Raw genomic sequence first — 19442 nt, 5'->3', positions numbered from 1 at the left:
TGACTCCCATTTACTAATAGCTATACAATTGAATGTCTGGTCGTCAGCGGTTTTAAGACTTAGGATAAATTTTAAATCATCCAGAGGTGTATTATACTCATACAAATCATTTGCAGATCCCCGCTTTGGCCTCAGAAAAAAAATGTCCAAAATCGACCCACCCTAATGTACATCCTCCCCCCTGATATATATGGTTGTATGAATGAAGAGTAAAGCCATCCTTATGATGTAAATATTAAGATATGTACATCCCTCCCCCCTGATATATGTGGTTGTATGAATGAATAGTAAAGCCACCCTCATGATGTAAATATTAAGATATGTACATCCCTCCCCCCTGAAATATGTGGTTGTATGAATGAATAGTAAAGCCACCCTTATGATGTAAATATTAAGATATGTACATCCCTCCCCCCTGATATATGTGGTTGTATGAATGAAGAGGAAAGCCACCCTCATGATGTAAATATTAAGATATGTACATCCCTCCCCCCTGATATATGTGGTTGTATGAATGAATAGCAAAGCCACCCTTATGATGTAAATATTAAGATATGTACATCCCTCCCCCCTGATATATGTGGTTGTATGAATGAAGAGTAAAGCCACCCTCATGATGTAAATATTAAGATATGTACATCCCTCCCCCCTGATATATGTGGTTGTATGAATGAACAGTAAAGCTGCCGGCATGATGTTTACAGTAAAATGTCATATCATTATTATTGAGTCTCGCGCACTCACTGGTGTTGTGGGTGCTTTCATTAAAAGTACCTTGTTGAACCCTGAAAACCCCTTGCAATCTTCTTATCCTCTTACATTTTAAGGAAATTAAAAATAAAGTAGTTCATCGTTTGTTTATTATTTAAGGTCATTGGTTACTGGTTAGCCTCGTAGGGTTAGGTCACAATAGGTATAGTCCCTGCTGTGTGAGGATCCTCCACAGTGGTAGTTTATTTAAAACTATGATAATTCCTGTAACAGTTACCCAGCAAGATATTTCGCCATGGAATCGCCATCGAGCTCGTGCAATACATGTACTGAGTCTCATGCTACCTTTTTTTTTATAGTTTCGCTGGGTAAGTACAATTAAGAAAGTTTGGCAATTCTATAATCATTACCAGAAAGTCAGAATTTCCATTTTAAGCATTCTATTTTTAATTTTTTTATTTAATGACTTTATATGGTTATAACATATCCGAAATATTCATTTCTGGAACGATTAAGCATAATGTTATGAGTAAAGCATCTTTGAAAACAAGTCTTCAAATGTTCTTATGTCTGATCTTGAAAATGAATAGTTTAAAGTAAAATGAGGAAAATGAACTATAAAACTAAACCTAAAAATATGATGAAAATACAAAATTATCCAAAAGATTGAGTTCGCAAATTTTTTAGCTTTTCATGATTAATAATAGATTAATTGAGTGCGTATGTTATTTAAAATTATGTGAAATGCGTATGTTGTTATTAAGAGCGAAGCTTTTCTGTAATAATGATCTTTACGTCTGTCTATAAGTTAAGGTTAGCTCATCTCTAATTTAGGCATGATATTAGAATTGTCCTATCGATTTCAAACTTTAGATTCCTGTAATATTTAGGTACGAATATCCTGTTTATCTGATTTTCTGAACACTAATTCCTTTGACAACAAGGTACAAAAGTTTCAGCGAAGAATCTCTATAATTAAGTCCTAAACATGTAAGTATGTCCTAAAACAGAATCCTGTACTTAGATCATTTTTAGCAAGTTTGTATACATACAATGTATACTTTTGAATGAATATACTGCTTTTGACACTCTACAAGTGTTCATGTTAGTTTGTTCTACCGTTTGATTTCAGAGCTTCGCTTGAAAGGGAGTTGTCACCCTTGTTAATATAAAACTGGATGTGGCACGTTATTTCGAATGAGTTTAGTACATGGGACAGATACAAATAGAAAAGAACTAAAACGATTTAGAATAAAACTTAGGAAGGAAGTTAAAAGCATTACAGACATACAGACAGACCAAATTGCGGGATATTAAAGAAACATTGACATTATTGCGTATTGAACCTTTCTTACCAAACCTAGAGGCATTTGTTGAAAAACAATTGCTGTTCATTTCAGTGGTCATGTCTCTTGCAATTCAACGATATTATTTATTTTTCTTGCGATATAAGAAAAATATGAATGATTTTTACGTCAACATTAAGCTTTTCCCCCTGGGAACGATTGATTACAACTTATGGGCGGCCAGTCCTTTAGGCAGTGCAAAGGGAGCAATATCACAAAAATAGCTATAAGGATTGCATGTATGATCTTTGTCTAGAAGTCCTAACTGTACATTACCCCGTCCCGTTTTAGAAAAAATTTTGTTGAAATTTTTGCCCCCAGCCATAATATGGTTGATTTATGCAAAATAATGACCCATGCAAAATATTTTTTCTGTAATCCAAAAATTGCGATGGTACAAGCACTGCAAAGTTTTTAAAATTTGCAAAAAGACCTGTTTTTAAAGCTCTTGTACCATCTAAATTTTAAAGATTTTTACAGAATTTCAATTCTACTGTGTCGATATAAACCTGAAGTTTACCAAAAAAAATGGGGGCTGTCTCAATTATAACATATGAAGAACAAAGGTGTAGCAAGTAATCTTCCAAAGTAAAAATTGCCCAATTGCATACACAAATAATAGGGTTGGGCCGGATTGGACGGATACAGATATCCGGCTGATTTATAATTCCGGATATCAAGTATTCAAGTTTATATTGTAACACTAGAATTGAAATTTTGTGAAAATCTTTAAAATTGAGATTGTACAAACTTTTTAAAATCTGTAAAAAGACCGTTTTTAAAGCTTTTGCTTCATATCAGTATAAACTTGAATACATGATATCCGGAATTATAAATCAGCCGGATATCTGTATCCGTCCAATCCGGCCCAACCCTATTATTTGTGTATGCAATTGGGCAATTTTTACTTTGGATTCTACTCTTCAGGAAATATACCTACTGGTCCTGTGGTGGTTTAAGGATATTTTCTTGGGGGTGGTACACCCCGAACCCCCCAAAAATAAAAAAAAATTTCCCATCAGTTATTTTTTTTGATGCAGATGATACTATTTAGTGCTGCACCACACGTACTACATTTTTTAAAAATCATCTCTTGGGGCAAAGCCCCTAAATGCTAGGGGCGAAACCGCTAGTATAACTATCAAGTAGCTTCACTATCAAAATATAAATATTGAGTGCTCAGTTAAGTTCTAGAATGTAAACTACAATTGGGTATGATTATCAATTGTCTTGGCCATTGACTTTAGATCCCTAGATATACAAATAACAAATAAGAGAAATATAACTATAGAGAAGCTGCACTACTAAATATAAATATTGAGTGTTCAGTTTAGTTCTAAACATCAAATAAGAGAGATATAACTATAGAGATGCTGCACTACTAAATATAAATATTGAGTGTTCAGTTTAGTTCTAAACATCAAATAAGAGAGATATAACTATAGAGAAGCTGCACTACTAAATATAAATATTGAGTGTTTAGTTTAGTTCTAAACATCAAATAAGAGAGATATAACTATAGAGAAGCTGCACTATTAAAATATAAATATTGAGTGTTTAGTTCAGTTCTAAACATCAAATAAGAGAGATATAACTATAGAGAAGCTTCACTATTAAATATAAATATTGAGTGTTCAGTTCTAAACACCAAATAAGAGAGATATAACTATAGAGATGTTGCACTATTAAAATATAAATATTGAGTATTTAGTTCAGTTCTAAACATCAAATAAGAGAGATATAACTATAGAGAAGCTTCACTATTAAATATAAATATTGAGTGTTCAGTTCAGTTCTAAACATCAAATAAGAGAGATATAACTATAAAGAAGCTGCACTACTAAAATATAAATATTGAGTGTTTAGTTCAGTTCTAAACATCAAATAAGAGAGATATAACTATAGAGAAGCTGCACTACTAAATATAAATATTGAGTATTTAGTTCAGTTCTAAACATCAAATATGAGAGATATAACTATAGAGAAGCTGCACTACTAAATATAAATATTGAGTGTTGAGTTCAGTTCTAAACATCAAATAAGAGAGATATAACTATAGAGATGTTGCACTATTAAAATATAAATATTGAGTGTTTAGTTCTAAACATCAAATATGAGAGATATAACTATAGAGAAGCTTCACTATTAAATATAAATATTGAGTGTTGAGTTCAGTTCTAAACATCAAATAAGAGAGATATAACTATAGAGAAGCTTCACTATTAAATATAAATATTGAGTGTTTAGTTCTAAACATCAAATAAGAGAGATATAACTATAGAGAAGCTGCACTATTAAAATATAAATATTGAGTGTTTAGTTCAGTTCTAAACATCAAATAAGAGAGATATAACTATAGAGAAGCTGCACTACTAAATATAAATATTGAGTATTTAGTTCAGTTCTAAACATCAAATATGAGAGATATAACTATAGAGAAGCTTCACTATTAAATATAAATATTGAGTGTTTAGTTCTAAACATCAAATAAGAGAGATATAACTATAGAGAAGCTGCACTATTAAAATATAAATATTGAGTGTTTAGTTCAGTTCTAAACATCAAATAAGAGAGATATAACTATCGAGAAGCTGCACTATTAAATATAAATATTGAGTATTTAGTTCAGTTCTAAACATCAAATATGAGAGATATAACTATAGAGAAGCTTCACTATTAAATATAAATATTGAGTGTTTAGTTCTAAACATCAAATAAGAGAGATATAACTATAGAGAAGCTGCACTATTAAAATATAAATATTGAGTGTTTAGTTCAGTTCTAAACATCAAATATGAGAGATATAACTATAGAGAAGCTGCACTACTAAATATAAATATTGAGTGTTCAGTTCAGTTCTAAACATCAAATAAGAGAGATATAACTATAGAGAAGCTGCACTACTAAATATAAATATTGAGTATTTAGTTCAGTTCTAAACATCAAATAAGAGAGATATAACTATAGAGAAGCTTCACTACTAAATATAAATATTGAGTGTTTAGTTCAGTTCTAAACATCAAATAAGAGAGATATAACTATAGAGAAGCTGCACTACTAAATATAAATATTGAGTGTTGAGTTTAGTTCTAAACATCAAATAAGAGAGATATAACTATAGAGAAGCTGCACTACTAAATATAAATATTGAGTGTTTAGTTCTAAACATCAAATAAGAGAGATATAACTATAGAGATGCTGCACTACTGAATATAAATATTGAGTGTTTAGTTCAGTTCTAAACATCAAATAAGAGAGATATAACTATAGAGAAGCTGCACTACTAAATATAAATATTGAGTGTTTAGTTCAGTTCTAAACATCAAATAAGAGAGATATAACTATAGAGAAGCTGCACTACTAAATATAAATATTGAGTGTTTAGTTCAGTTCTAAACATCAAATAAGAGAGATATAACTATAGAGATGCTGCACTACTAAATATAAATATTGAGTGTTTAGTTCAGTTCTAAACACCAAATAAGAGAGATATAACTATAGAGATGTTGCACTATTAAAATATAAATATTGAGTGTTTAGTTCTAAACATCAAATATGAGAGATATAACTATAGAGAAGCTTCACTACTAAATATAAATATTGAGTGTTCAGTTTAGTTCTAAACATCAAATAAGAGAGATATAACTATAGAGATGCTGCACTACTAAATATAAATATTGAGTGTTTAGTTCAGTTCTAAACATCAAATAAGAGAGATATAACTATAGAGAAGCTTCACTACTAAATATAAATATTGAGTGTTTAGTTCTAAACATCAAATAAGAGAGATATAACTATAGAGAAGCTGCACTACTAAATATAAATATTGAGTGTTGAGTTCAGTTCTAAACATCAAATAAGAGAGATATAACTATAGAGATGCTGCACTACTAAATATAAATATTGAGTGTTTAGTTCAGTTCTAAACACCAAATAAGAGAGATATAACTATAGAGATGTTGCACTATTAAAATATAAATATTGAGTGTTGAGTTCAGTTCTAAACATCAAATAAGAGAGATATAACTATAGAGATGCTGCACTACTAAATATAAATATTGAGTGTTTAGTTCAGTTCTAAACACCAAATAAGAGAGATATAACTATAGAGATGTTGCACTATTAAAATATAAATATTGAGTGTTTAGTTCAGTTCTAAACATCAAATAAGAGAGATATAACTATAGAGAAGCTTCACTATTAAATATAAATATTGAGTGTTTAGTTCTAAACATCAAATAAGAGAGATATAACTATAGAGAAGCTGCACTATTAAAATATAAATATTGAGTGTTTAGTTTAGTTCTAAACATCAAATAAGAGAGATATAACCATAGAGAAGCTGCACTACTAAAATATAAATATTGAGTGTTTAGTTTAGTTCTAAACATCAAATAAGAGAGATATAACTATAGAGAAGCTGCACTACTAAATATAAATATTGAGTGTTTAGTTCTAAACATCAAATAAGAGAGATATAACTATAGAGAAGCTGCACTATTAAAATATAAATATTGAGTGTTTAGTTCAGTTCTAAACATCAAATATGAGAGATATAACTATAGAGAAGCTGCACTATTAAAATATAAATATTGAGTGTTGAGTTCAGTTCTAAACATTAAATAAGAGAGATTTAACTATAGAGAAGCTTCACTACTAAATATAAATATTGAGTGTTCAGTTCAGTTCTAAACATCAAATAAGAGAGATATAACTATAGAGAAGCTTCACTATTAAATATAAATATTGAGTATTTAGTTCAGTTCTAAACATCAAATATGAGAGATATAACTATAGAGAAGCTGCACTACTAAAATATAAATATTGAGTGTTTAGTTTAGTTCTAAACATCAAATAAGAGAGATATAACTATAGAGAAGCTGCACTATTAAAATATAAATATTGAGTATTTAGTTCAGTTCTAAACATCAAATAAGAGAGATATAACTATAGAGAAGCTGCACTACTAAATATAAATATTGAGTGTTCAGTTCAGTTCTAAACATCAAATAAGAGAGATATAACTATAGAGATGCTGCACTACTAAAATATAAATATTGAGTGTTTAGTTTAGTTCTAAACATCAAATAAGAGAGATATAACTATAGAGAAGCTGCACTATTAAATATAAATATTGAGTGTTTAGTTCAGTTCTAAACATCAAATATGAGAGATATAACTATAGAGAAGCTGCACTATTAAAATATAAATATTGAGTGTTGAGTTCAGTTCTAAACATTAAATAAGAGAGATATAACTATAGAGAAGCTTCACTACTAAATATAAATATTGAGTGTTGAGTTCAGTTCTAAACATCAAATAAGAGAGATATAACTATAGAGAAGCTTCACTAATAAAATATAAATATTGAGTGTTTAGTTTAGTTCTAAACATCAAATAAGAGAGATATAACTATAGAGAAGCTTCACTACTAAATATAAATATTGAGTGTTTAGTTCAGTTCTAAACATTAAATAAGAGAGATATAACTATAGAGAAGCTTCACTACTAAATATAAATATTGAGTGTTTAGTTCAGTTCTAAACATCAAATAAGAGAGATATAACTATAGAGAAGCTTCACTACTAAATATAAATATTGAGTGTTTAGTTCTAAACATCAAATAAGAGAGATATAACTATAGAGATGTTGCACTATTAAAATATAAATATTGAGTGTTTAGTTCTAAACATCAAATATGAGAGATATAACTATAGAGAAGCTTCACTATTAAATATAAATATTGAGTGTTTAGTTCTAAACATCAAATAAGAGAGATATAACTATAGAGAAGCTGCACTACTAAATATAAATATTGAGTGTTCAGTTTAGTTCTAAACATCAAATAAGAGAGATATAACTATAGAGATGCTGCACTACTAAATATAAATATTGAGTGTTGAGTTCAGTTCTAAACATCAAATAAGAGAGATATAACTATAGAGATGTTGCACTATTAAAATATAAATATTGAGTGTTTAGTTCAGTTCTAAACATCAAATAAGAGAGATATAACTATAGAGATGCTGCACTATTAAAATATAAATATTGAGTGTTCAGTTCAGTTCTAAACATCAAATAACCAAAGTTTTTAACAAGTTTCGGCAAACAAGATTAGATTTCAGATTTTTCGGCCCTGTTGAACATGGATGTAATTTGTTGACATACAGTTTTAATGGCTGGAGCATTTAGTAAAAGTAGAATCTTTGCTGATGCTTTAACGAAATGCAGTTATACAGACATTGTTAAACCCTATATGATGCAGTTAGGTTTTTAATCCGTTAAGATCTCTTAAACCACCGAATCAAGTTAGGGATGTTCCACATTAAGTGCAGTCAATATTCTCTAAAATGGCTATAACATTTGGAATGATAGTGAAGCTATTACCTTTTATGATACAAATAAGGATTTTAATTGCCAATTATCTGAAAAGTTTATATCCTTGAGCTAAAATCTTTTTTTAATTTTATAACTCTGCCAACCCTAAATCTTCATGCGGTTTTTAATATCTTTGTTATGATTCAATCCACGCATATAACGATTGCTTTAATCGTTTTCCAGGTCCCATAACTGTGCTGCTAGACCTTTATTTTTTAAAAATCGGTTCAGAAATAAGGATTTTAGAAGCTATAATATTAGAATATTAGTTGTTTGATCCTTATCCTATTGGGGAGTCTGATGGAGGTCAGGAACAAAGCCTAAAACCAACCCTAAGACATTTATAAACCTTCCCTTAAAAGTGTAACCAACTTGGAACAGTATTAGCAAGCTGTTTTTGTTATCGGCCGGCCGGCCGGAAATCGGCCGACTTCGGCCGGATTCGGCCGATTAACATAATCGGCCCAAATTTTCTTCATGTTAAGTTTAAAAATATCGTATTCGGCTATTCCTCAGCCGATTTAGTCGTCTAAGGTGGCAAAAAAATAGTCCTGGTCGTAATAAATTCAAATCCGTTGACCAATCTAAAATCCGTCCACTGGTTGTCGCGTTACGGTGATTTTAAAGTTGTAGACATGATAATAATTGCATAAAATAGAAGTAAAGTTTAAAAATACCGTAGCCGGTTATTCCATGGTCGATTTAGTCGGCCAAGGTGGCAAAAAAATAGTCCTGGTCGTAATAAATTCAAATCCGTTGACCAATCTAAAATCCGTCCACTGGTTGTCGCGTAACGATGTTTTTAAAGTTGTAGACATGATAATAATTGCATAAAATAGAAGTAAAATTTAAAAATACCGTAGCCGGTTATTCCTTGGCCGATTTAGTCGGCCAAGGTGGCAAACAATAGTCCTGGTCGTAATAAATTCAAATCCGTGGACCAATCTAAAATCCGTCCACTGGTTGTCGCGTAACGATGTTTTTAAAGTTGTAGACATGATAATAATTGCATAAAATAGAAGTAAAATTTAAAAATACCGTAGCCGGTTATTCCTTGGCCGATTTAGTCGGCCAAGGTGGCAAAAAAATAGTCCTGGTCGTAATAAATTTAAATCCGTTGACTAATCTAAAATCCGTCCACTGGTTGTCACGTAACGATGATTTTAAAGTTGTTATAAATGCTGCGTATATTATAAATATAATAATGTCGTCTTCGAAATGAAAAGTTTACTCTAAGAAAATTTTTGAACTACAAATGTGATTTAGATGGACCTTTTACCATAAAATTACTTTTTCATAAACTAATTATTATTTAACTACCTTTTTTAAAGTAGCTGCAACCATTTTCCACCCAAAAAAAATTATTGACTGCACTTATTCCACATACTACATAGGTCCTGGAGTTGAAATAATATTCCGTCACTACATGCTCTGGGCGCCACAGCTATTGAATAACATTAAATAAAAGTGATTAAAGTTTACAAATTAAATTGTAGTCGAAAAAATCGACGTACATAATGTTATTAGAAAAGCCTTATGTCGATGAAATGTCAACTATGCAACTCTCATGCGATTTAATCGACAAAAACCATTGAAATTTTATGTGCATTATGTGTTAAATACTTCGCTCTTGTGTTGATATAATAACTGTACTATAGTTCAACAGGGATTTCATTCTCTCTCTATCTCAATCTCTCTCTCTCTTTCTATCTCTCCCACTCTCTCTCCTTCTCTCTCTAATTTGTATCTGTGAAGGAGAATATCTCCATCAGATTTTAAGATTAAGGTTGAAAAGTTTGAAAATTTTGAAGCAAATATGTTAAAGATATTCCATGGATAAGGGATTAGGATTGACGTTTATTCATCTTGATGCTATCAAGAATATATTTGATTTTCTTCTATAGAAAATCTACTCTACAATTATTTAGTTGGTTTGAGGGTTGGGTCGTATTTTTAAAGGACAACCACAATACAAACCCTTTAGATATTAGTCTTAAAGTCACCTGTCTAACAAAAAACACAAGGTAATGCTTTGGCATAATATGAATTTTTCTTGTGGCAGATTCGAAATTAAGTTCATTTTCCATCCTAATTCTTGAATTATAATATAATATGTTGAGATGGGATTAACCTTTTTAGTAGAGTTGCTTCTTTATATTGATGGCATGTCTGTCTGAGAGATCTCATTAACCTCTGATCCAATTGGGTTACCAGTTTTATATAAGGTCCAAGGATGGCTTTGGGCTATTTTTTTCATTTTGTTTATTTGGATGGGTTATTCAATATTTCACCCCTTTCCAATCCCTGCAAATTCAGAGGGCCATATATTCTCGTGGCGCAGTCGGCAGTGAATGAAACAAACTGTAGATTTTTGTACTATGACTGTAATGTTAAATCTTTTTTTCCCGTTTTCAAACTTAGCATTTTTTTGGAATGTTGTTATCCTTGTTTTTATTTCAGTTTATCCTCTTAAATCTTGTCTTAACACTTCTTTATTGTGTTAAGTTATTAAGTTTAAAATATCAAATTTTAAACCTAACATGGTCATTAGAGTTGTACATTATTTCAATATCAAATTTTAAACTTAAAATGGCCATTAAACCCTTTAGGTGGCTTGTATATTAGGTCATACTCATTTTATATTCTAGTGTTCGTGGCCAGAATTGTTTAAATATTGGGCCATAACAAGAGTTCTTCCTATTCGATAGAGTTGTTGAACCCTGAATCTAAAGGGATAAAATATTGGACGTTAAATTAATGTACATCACAAATGATTATACACAAAATTACCAATTTTGTAGATTACAATTAGTTGTTGAAACGTTTGGACACTCCACCTAATGACCCAACCAATCAGAATTCATTAAAGTTTAAAAAGTTGTTAAGCCAACGAATAAAAAAACGTTATTTAAAACTTTGGGGACTAGTGTCAAAAAAAGCCCAATATCCTCGCCCTGTCTTGGTTGAGCCTCATAATTTTTTTGTTGGTAATTTTGGCATGTTGACTCTATATAGTAAGGAAAAAAATCTTTTGAAAAAACGATTGCTTTTTACTGTGGAAAAAAATTATAAACTGACAATTAACTGTTTGAGTGATTTATGAACAAATGAAACTAATATAAGTGATAACTAATAAAATAAAAATATTGAGCTTTATTTCAGAAATAAAAATCTTAGCAATTCTTATTAAGAGCAACTTTTTGCTAATTGCTAAATTATTAACCCCTTCGTCTAATTATAGTTATGATTAAAATTAAGTAGATTTTTTTAAAAATGGTTATTTGAATTTCTGAAATAATTAATCAACTTAACTTAGTAAGGGAAGTGAAAATAATTTTATTCTGTTAATTTATCAAAATTGTGAAGAGTTGCTATTTCACACAGTGGTCCTCAAGGCAAAAAAAGTTTGACAAAACCCACCAGAAAAACGGGCTATATGGCCATCATTTATACCCATTGGGGGGCCAGGAACTGATTTTCTTAAAATCATAGCTGTTCCTTCTTGGGATTTATTCCATTTTAAAGATAATAGACCGAATTCCTTAAAAAAATAAGGTTGTTTGTCACTATTTTTGTTGCTATGGTTTCAGAATAGAAAAAATCCTTATAAACCCTAAAAATCTGGCTCGGGTAGATCACAAAAAGTCATGACCCAACATTTTCCCCCCATTGGCGGAAAAGTTAGAGCACCTCAAAGTTTTTTTTAACCATGCCCTGGTGTATTGGCCCCAGAGGGCCTCCCAGAGGAGCTAGCAGAAATCTAAAGGTACCTATAGAACCACAATGGCTGGCTCTAACTATGATTTAAAGTTGCCGGAGACGCTGGCCGGCCTCCTTCCTGCCTTTAAGTGGCGGCAAAATTAGCGCATCCCAAAAATGACCGTTTTTTAACATGTTTTTTGCGCGTAGCGCGGCGTGTGTGCAGGGCGCAGCCACGTGTATACCAACTTTTTTGTAGGCCATCCCAAGCCGGTTCAGCAGATGTGCGGCCAGAGGCGGTTGGCCCAGCTGTTTGGCCGACAGCGGCCGTCAAAGGTTGCAAAAAATGTCAAAAATTGACGTTTTTGCAGATCTTTGGTGGGCCGGTGCAGCCAGGCCATTTGGCCGACCAGTTCAGGACACATATCCGCCAAAAACAGTGTGTTTAGATGGTTAGATGGTTTTGGCTGCACTGGCCCACCAAAAATCCGCAAAAATGTTGATTTTTAACAATTTCCACGACCTTTTACGGCCGCTGTCGGCCAAACGGCTGGGCCGACCGCCTCCGGCCGCACATCTGCTGAACCGGCTTGGGATGGCCTACAAAAACGTTGGAATACACGTGGCTGCGCCCTGCACACACGCCGGGCTATGCGCAAAAAACACGTAAAAAAATGGTCATTTTTGGGATGCGCTAATTTTGCCGCCACTTTAAGGCAGGAAGGAGGCCGGCCATCATCTCCGGCAACTTTAAATCATAGTTAGAACCAGCCATTGTGGTTCTATAGGTACCTTTAGATTTCTGCTAGATCCACTGGGAGGCCCTCTGGGGCAAATACACCAGGGCATGGTTAAAAAAACTTTGAGGTGCTCTAACTTTTCCGCCAATGGGGGAAAATGTTGGGTCATGACTTTTTGTGATCTACCCGAGCCAGATTTTCAGGGTTTATAAGGATTTTTCCTATTCTGAAACCATAGCAACAAAAATAGTGACAAACAACCTTATTTTTTTAAGGAATTCGGTCTATTATCTTTAAAATGGAATAAATCCCAAGAAGGAACAGCTATGATTTTAAGAAAATCAGTTCCTGGCCCCCCAATGGGTATATATGATGACCATATAGTCCGTTTTTCTGGTGGGTTTTGTCAAACTTTTTTTGCCTTGAGGACCACTGTGTTCAATATAGTAGAGGTCTTCGTGGTTTTTGATCAGTAATTTAAAAATGTAAAAGGAAACCATTATCACTTGAAAAAAGCCTAAATACTTAAAGAATTATAAAGCTAATGGAAATATTAGCTCAAGAATTAAGGGAATTATTTAATGTTTAATAGCTTTTTAATTAAAAAGAATGTTAATCTGTTGTCAAATAATATTTGAATTACTAAAACCTAAGATTGGATTTTGTATTAACAATATTTTTTTTAATATTTGATTTTGAAAACTTTTTACTATTCTAAACATTTCATGATCAAGACATTATCTATTAGAGGATACTTTAATTAGTTATAATTCATGGATTTTTTTAATTAAAGAAAAAAATGAACCTCTCTACTACTATGTAAGGCTTCATGTAAGATAAATAAAACATGTTTTAATTTATTAATAAGCATTCATTTAAGGTTTCTCTTTATATATTTATGTAGTATAGGATTCTTAATTTATAACTTCTTTGTGATTAATTTTTCAAACAAAAACAGTAATATTTAAACATAGCGAAGCAATACCAGTCCTAATAACATTTTTAATACACATTAAACACATTAAAGGAAGCAGCTTATAGTGCCTATTACAAAAATGGCGTCATACAATATAAATTACCAATGATAGGTCAGTATACATTTATATTGACCAATGGTAAAATGTATACTGGCCTATCATTGTATTGTATGACGTCATTTTTTTATAGGCACTACAAGCTGCTTTAAATTAAAGCAAAATTTTGTCAATTAATTGTCAACAAATTTCTAAAGATGAAATTTCATGCTAATGTCTCATCCAAATAGTTTGTGAATATCTTAATAATCCGGTTACAAACAAAGAAGTTTCAATCGGATTTTCTGTGGATACTTAATTTAGTGACTGTCCACTATGACCTATTTCTCTAGTTAAGATTGTCTATTTATGACAAGGCTTCCCAAGCACATCTTTCTTGAAGTGCAAATGGAAAACAAAAAAAATGTGTGTAGATTTGAAAATTTCAAGTTCAATTTTATCCCCTAGGAGTCAACGCATAATCATGACAAGAAAAGTAAAGATTATTTATTTAAAAGTTTGAACAAGTTTGCTTTTATAAAGTTCGTCATAAAACCACACCTAAAGGAAGTTCATTAATGGCCATTTTTATCAGTTGCTTTGCTAAGGTCACGGAAACTCAGCCTTAAATAAATCATATATAGAAAGGTTTTATGAAAGACTTCATAAAAGCAAAGTTGTTTAAAATTCTAAATAAATAATCTTTGCTTTTCTTGTCATGATTATGCTGTAACTCCTAAGGATAAAAATTGAACTTGAAATTTTCAAATCTAATTTTCTCAAAAACCCTGTAGAATATTTTGAAAATTTCAGTGATTAATCTTGATATAAATGTATAAAACTTTTGTTTTCTTCTTATAGGGCACACATTTTTTGTTTTCCATTTACACTTCAAGAAAGATGTGCGAGAATAGTTATTTATCGCATCGTATTATAAACAGCTTTCCACGGATATAAAAATTTACAATTATTAGATTATCTCTGGGCTAAAAAACTGACTTAAATCTTATATACGGTGTTTCAGAAAAAACTGCGTTTTCCGTTTTTCTGACACAACCAGAAGGAATACAGAAAAAACGATTATATGTCCTTATTCTCTGTAAAAAAGTACATCAAATTTATAACAGGTGTTTTTCATTATCTCTAAAAATACGGCCTCTATGATAGGTACATAGTTTCCAAAAATGCTTTATGTGAAAAATGTTGTGCAAGAAAAATTAAAATAACTCTTCTATTATGTCTAAAAAAAATCGTAAAATTTCAATATTAATTTAGAAAAAGATATAAGAAAAGTACCTTAATGAGTTTTAAAGGTGAAATGCTTTTTAGCTCCTCACAAAAGCATTTTTAAGAAACTGCAATTTGTCATTTTTTCACATTTCTTGATTGTGATGCATTTGCAGTAAAAGAATCTTCTTTAATAACGTAGGTTATAGTAAAAAAATCTTTAAAGACAAAAAAGTTATTGAAGTTTGAATTTTTTTTATTAAAGCATTTAATTACAAATTATGGATAAATTATGAGTTTATATCTTAACCTGTCAATCAAATTAAAGGATTATAGGAATAAATGAGGGGTGGGGATTTACGAACATGAGCAATTTTTAAGGTCATGTTTCTTAAGTATACAAAAAGAAAACTGAATATTTGTTTTCAGTGAGGGAATTTTAAATGAAATTTTTAGTGTAATTGGTAGAAAATTGTATTGGCCGTATTGAGATGTTGTTTTCAAGTGAATAAATTTTTGAAAACCAACCTTAAGGCACAAAATTCTACCAGAAAAAAACATCATTCGCATCTTTTGAAATATTTATGCTTTAAAATGCGCCGTTATTTTCAGAGATATTAAAAAACACCTGTAACAATTTCGATGCATATTTTTATAGAGAATATTGACATATAATTATTTTTTTTGTACTCCTAATGGTTGTTTCCCAAATTTGCAAAACGCAGTTTTTTTTAACGCCCTGTAAGATTGTATATTTTTATGTTCGTAGAAAACTTGATATAATAAGATGTTATACATAATTTTTCAGTATTGATGAGCACCGGTTCTAATCCACTGGATATTAATCTATTTCGAAACGATACTGGAAAGTTAATTCTTCTACGTAGATCATAAAGCAGACATCTTAACATTTATCATTTAGTATAAAAAGGTATTGTAATGAAATAACTTGATTTTGTAACAAAATATTACTTATTAAGGTGTAATAAATATGTCTTTTATTCCATTAACTTTGAAAGCTTTGTTTTGCAGAAATTGTTTTCTTTTTGTACTTTACATTTGATGTACTTTAAATGTTTTTATTTTTATTTTACAATGTTCAGGTTATAATCCTTAAATAAAAGTAATAAGATGTTTCTGAATCTATATGTCTGTCTGTGCTTAGCTAACGATCCTTCTTACCGCTGGACTGAAATGGTTCTGATTTACAATGAAAGTACAGTACAAAAAATGTAAACATTCACCTGTAACTAAAAGCATTATTGCATTGCGTGACAATGCTTAATAAAATTATCATTTTAGTTGTTGTAAATACATATTTTTACACTATAATATCTAATTTTAATACATTTTTATTACCGCAGCTACTTTATAAGTAGAAAATGTCTTTGCGTTCGTCCAAGAAAGTTTGCAGTTACAACATTGAACTTCGCTAGATTTTATTTACCTCCGATGATCTAAAGGATTTGAGAATTTGCGATAAATAAAATTTTAATTTGTCTTTCCTTATAAGTATTGGGATAGGAGAAATGGTGGTTACAAAATAATTTTCTCCTATTGTTCTTTCCCTCCTTGGTATGATATACTAAAGATTATTCATGATTGTTTTGATATTGTTTTATTTCTGTCCAATGGAAAGGGGGGTGTTAACCCTAGTGGGGAATTTATAGGGGCGTGCACGGTGGGAAGGGGAGGGGGTCTAGATGTTGCGGAACCAAAGATGAAATGTAATGGAACCAAATATGAATAATAGATACAACATCTGGACATAAATATTTTCTTGTCCATTTCATATTTCACTCCCCTCGTCTCATTGTAGACCACATTAAACAAGGATGAAAACATCCAAAACAGCGAAGTTCTACAAGTCCGGCAGTCGAACCATCAAACGTTAACAATTAAAGATTGAAAGCGCTCATGATAATAAATTAACATAATTTATTTAGTTAGAAGGTTACAAAAACATTTCGATATAAAGAGTTTTACAAAATTCACACCCTATTGTCATAGATTCACCATCTAAATAATTTAGTTTATTGGATAATTATGTCATGTTAAAGTTGTATACATAATATTTTTTTTAAATGGACCAAGAAAAGACTTTATAGCTTCAATATAAAAGCTTAACCAACTGACCCATGCATCTAGAAATATTTCAAATTATCTACTTTAAAATATACTAGTTGCTTCGCCCATAGCCTCTAGGGGAGAGTTTGAGAGATCAGGAAAATGGCCTAAAACCACCTCATCACATTTATAAGTCTTCTCGCAAAAGTACAACCCATTCGTAAAAGCAATTTTCGAGATCTTTAGCTTCAGACGAAAAAGACTTACTTATTTATATTATCAGATACGTTTTCAATCCTATATCTTTTTGCAAATATCATCATTAATAGGTGCAAAAATATAAGTTTCATAAAGACTTGTGGACAAAGAGAGCTACAGAGATGCTATGCTCCATATAATGATAACAATGATGCTATTATGCATATGAAGAATATAATTTATTAAGGTATAACATACTTCTATTATTATAGTTATCCATTTACAATTATACTTTATGTTAAACAGAGATAGGACAATTGACAAATATTTTCTTAGATTTACAATACTATACAGCCTCCCTAAAACTTATTTATTTCTATTTAATTTGCTGAAAAACCTGGGAATCTTATGGTATAAGACAATGGGCGATAAATTTTTGTATCCCCAATCAACATAAACAAATTGATTAAAATTATCTGTGGAAAAATTAATACTTTGGGTACCACTACCAATGAAATTTACAGTTTATTGTCCCCTCCCTACCGCAGGAATTATGAAAGTGACAATTACTCAAAACCGACTAATCCCTGAAAAGTATAAAATCAACAAAAAAAAATGTCACCCAAGACTACTTTTCTTTTAATTACAACTCGAATCATATTTCTTTTCTACAAATACTTTTAGGGTTTACAACAGAAAGAGGGGATACAATGGGCTTATAGTCCTCAAAGTCATATAATAACATTTTCTTATTCGTTGTCTTGTCAACTTAGGAAACTTTTGTGAATTTTTTAAGTTGAGTGTTAAAACGTTTTAAACTACAGAAGGTGTAATTTTGTTTATCATCATTGGGGATGTACATCATTTTTTCGGCCATTGTATTATCCCTTTAGATCCCTTGGTTTACAAGGATAATTCTCTGAAGATAAAAAAGGGAAAAGAGGAACAAAACTGGTTAATTTGATTTACAACCTTTCTTTCCCTGAATATATGCCACCTACCAAATGCATAATTTCACACTTGATTCGGGGGGGGAGGGGGGGGGTTGTTATAATTTGTCAATGTCTTATCCCTGAATCCCTGACATTACAGTGCTTGAAGAAAACATCTTCTTTTGTCCATTTTCTGGCAACTATCTGCCATCATTCTATCAATATTTCCTAGCTACCATGGACAACAATCATTGCACAGCATCCTAGCACACTGTGTGTGCCTGTGTGTTGCAATGATTGTTATACAAGGATGATATTTGCATGTGTGATACCTGGAGCAGAGCTAACAATGGTGTAGATGGCCTCAATTTCCTTTCATACAATATCATTTGGCCTCGCACCGTGGAAAATTGGCAGGGACGGGTTTTCGCAGATTTTTTTAAAGCTTTGGTCACCTTGTTATGCAACCTGTCATACACTAAACATTAGAAATCCACTACACGTATTCAGTTCTTAATCTTAGGGAATCTTCCCATGGGTCCAAATTTAAATATTAGTCTTAGGATGGGTTTGCGAATATTTTTACAGTTCCTCCACCATCCGTTACAAAACTTTTTGACACTAGGAGGGGCGCAGCCGCTGGTTTTAAATTACTTTATTGGTATACTAAGTCAGCTATGCTACATATTTATATTAGTTTAATAGAATATCTGTCTTTGTTTCAAAACAAGTCATATTTTTAATAGATAAGACCCTCGAAAAAGACTTGTAATGAGGTCAAAAGTTATTTTTGATGTTCTGTTCACTCAAATGATCAACCAATATGATTTTTTTATTCTTCGTACATGCGAAACATTTTGTCTACAAAGGATGAAAGCAGTGGCCTGCGGTAGGAGGATGCAGAATTGTCAACAACCCCCTCAACAAAATTATCAGGAAGAACTGCCTTCCACTTGTTTTCACCCCTTCAAAGGTTTAGACCAGAGATCGGCAGCCACAGCCGTCATCATCTTCGTGGCTTACTGTAGCAATAACTTCAGCAGTGGCTTTGTATACCAGCAAATCATCCTCGGTCAGCCGCGCAGATTACTAAGCCATCCAGTAAACTTCAGCCCACGGCCAATCCTCACT

The sequence above is a fragment of the Acartia tonsa genome, chromosome 4 (assembly GCF_053477335.1).
Source record: "Acartia tonsa isolate MP-2025a chromosome 4, ASM5347733v1, whole genome shotgun sequence".
NCBI lineage: Eukaryota > Metazoa > Arthropoda > Copepoda > Calanoida > Acartiidae > Acartia > Acartia tonsa.
This window is presented reverse-complemented; position numbering follows the sequence as displayed.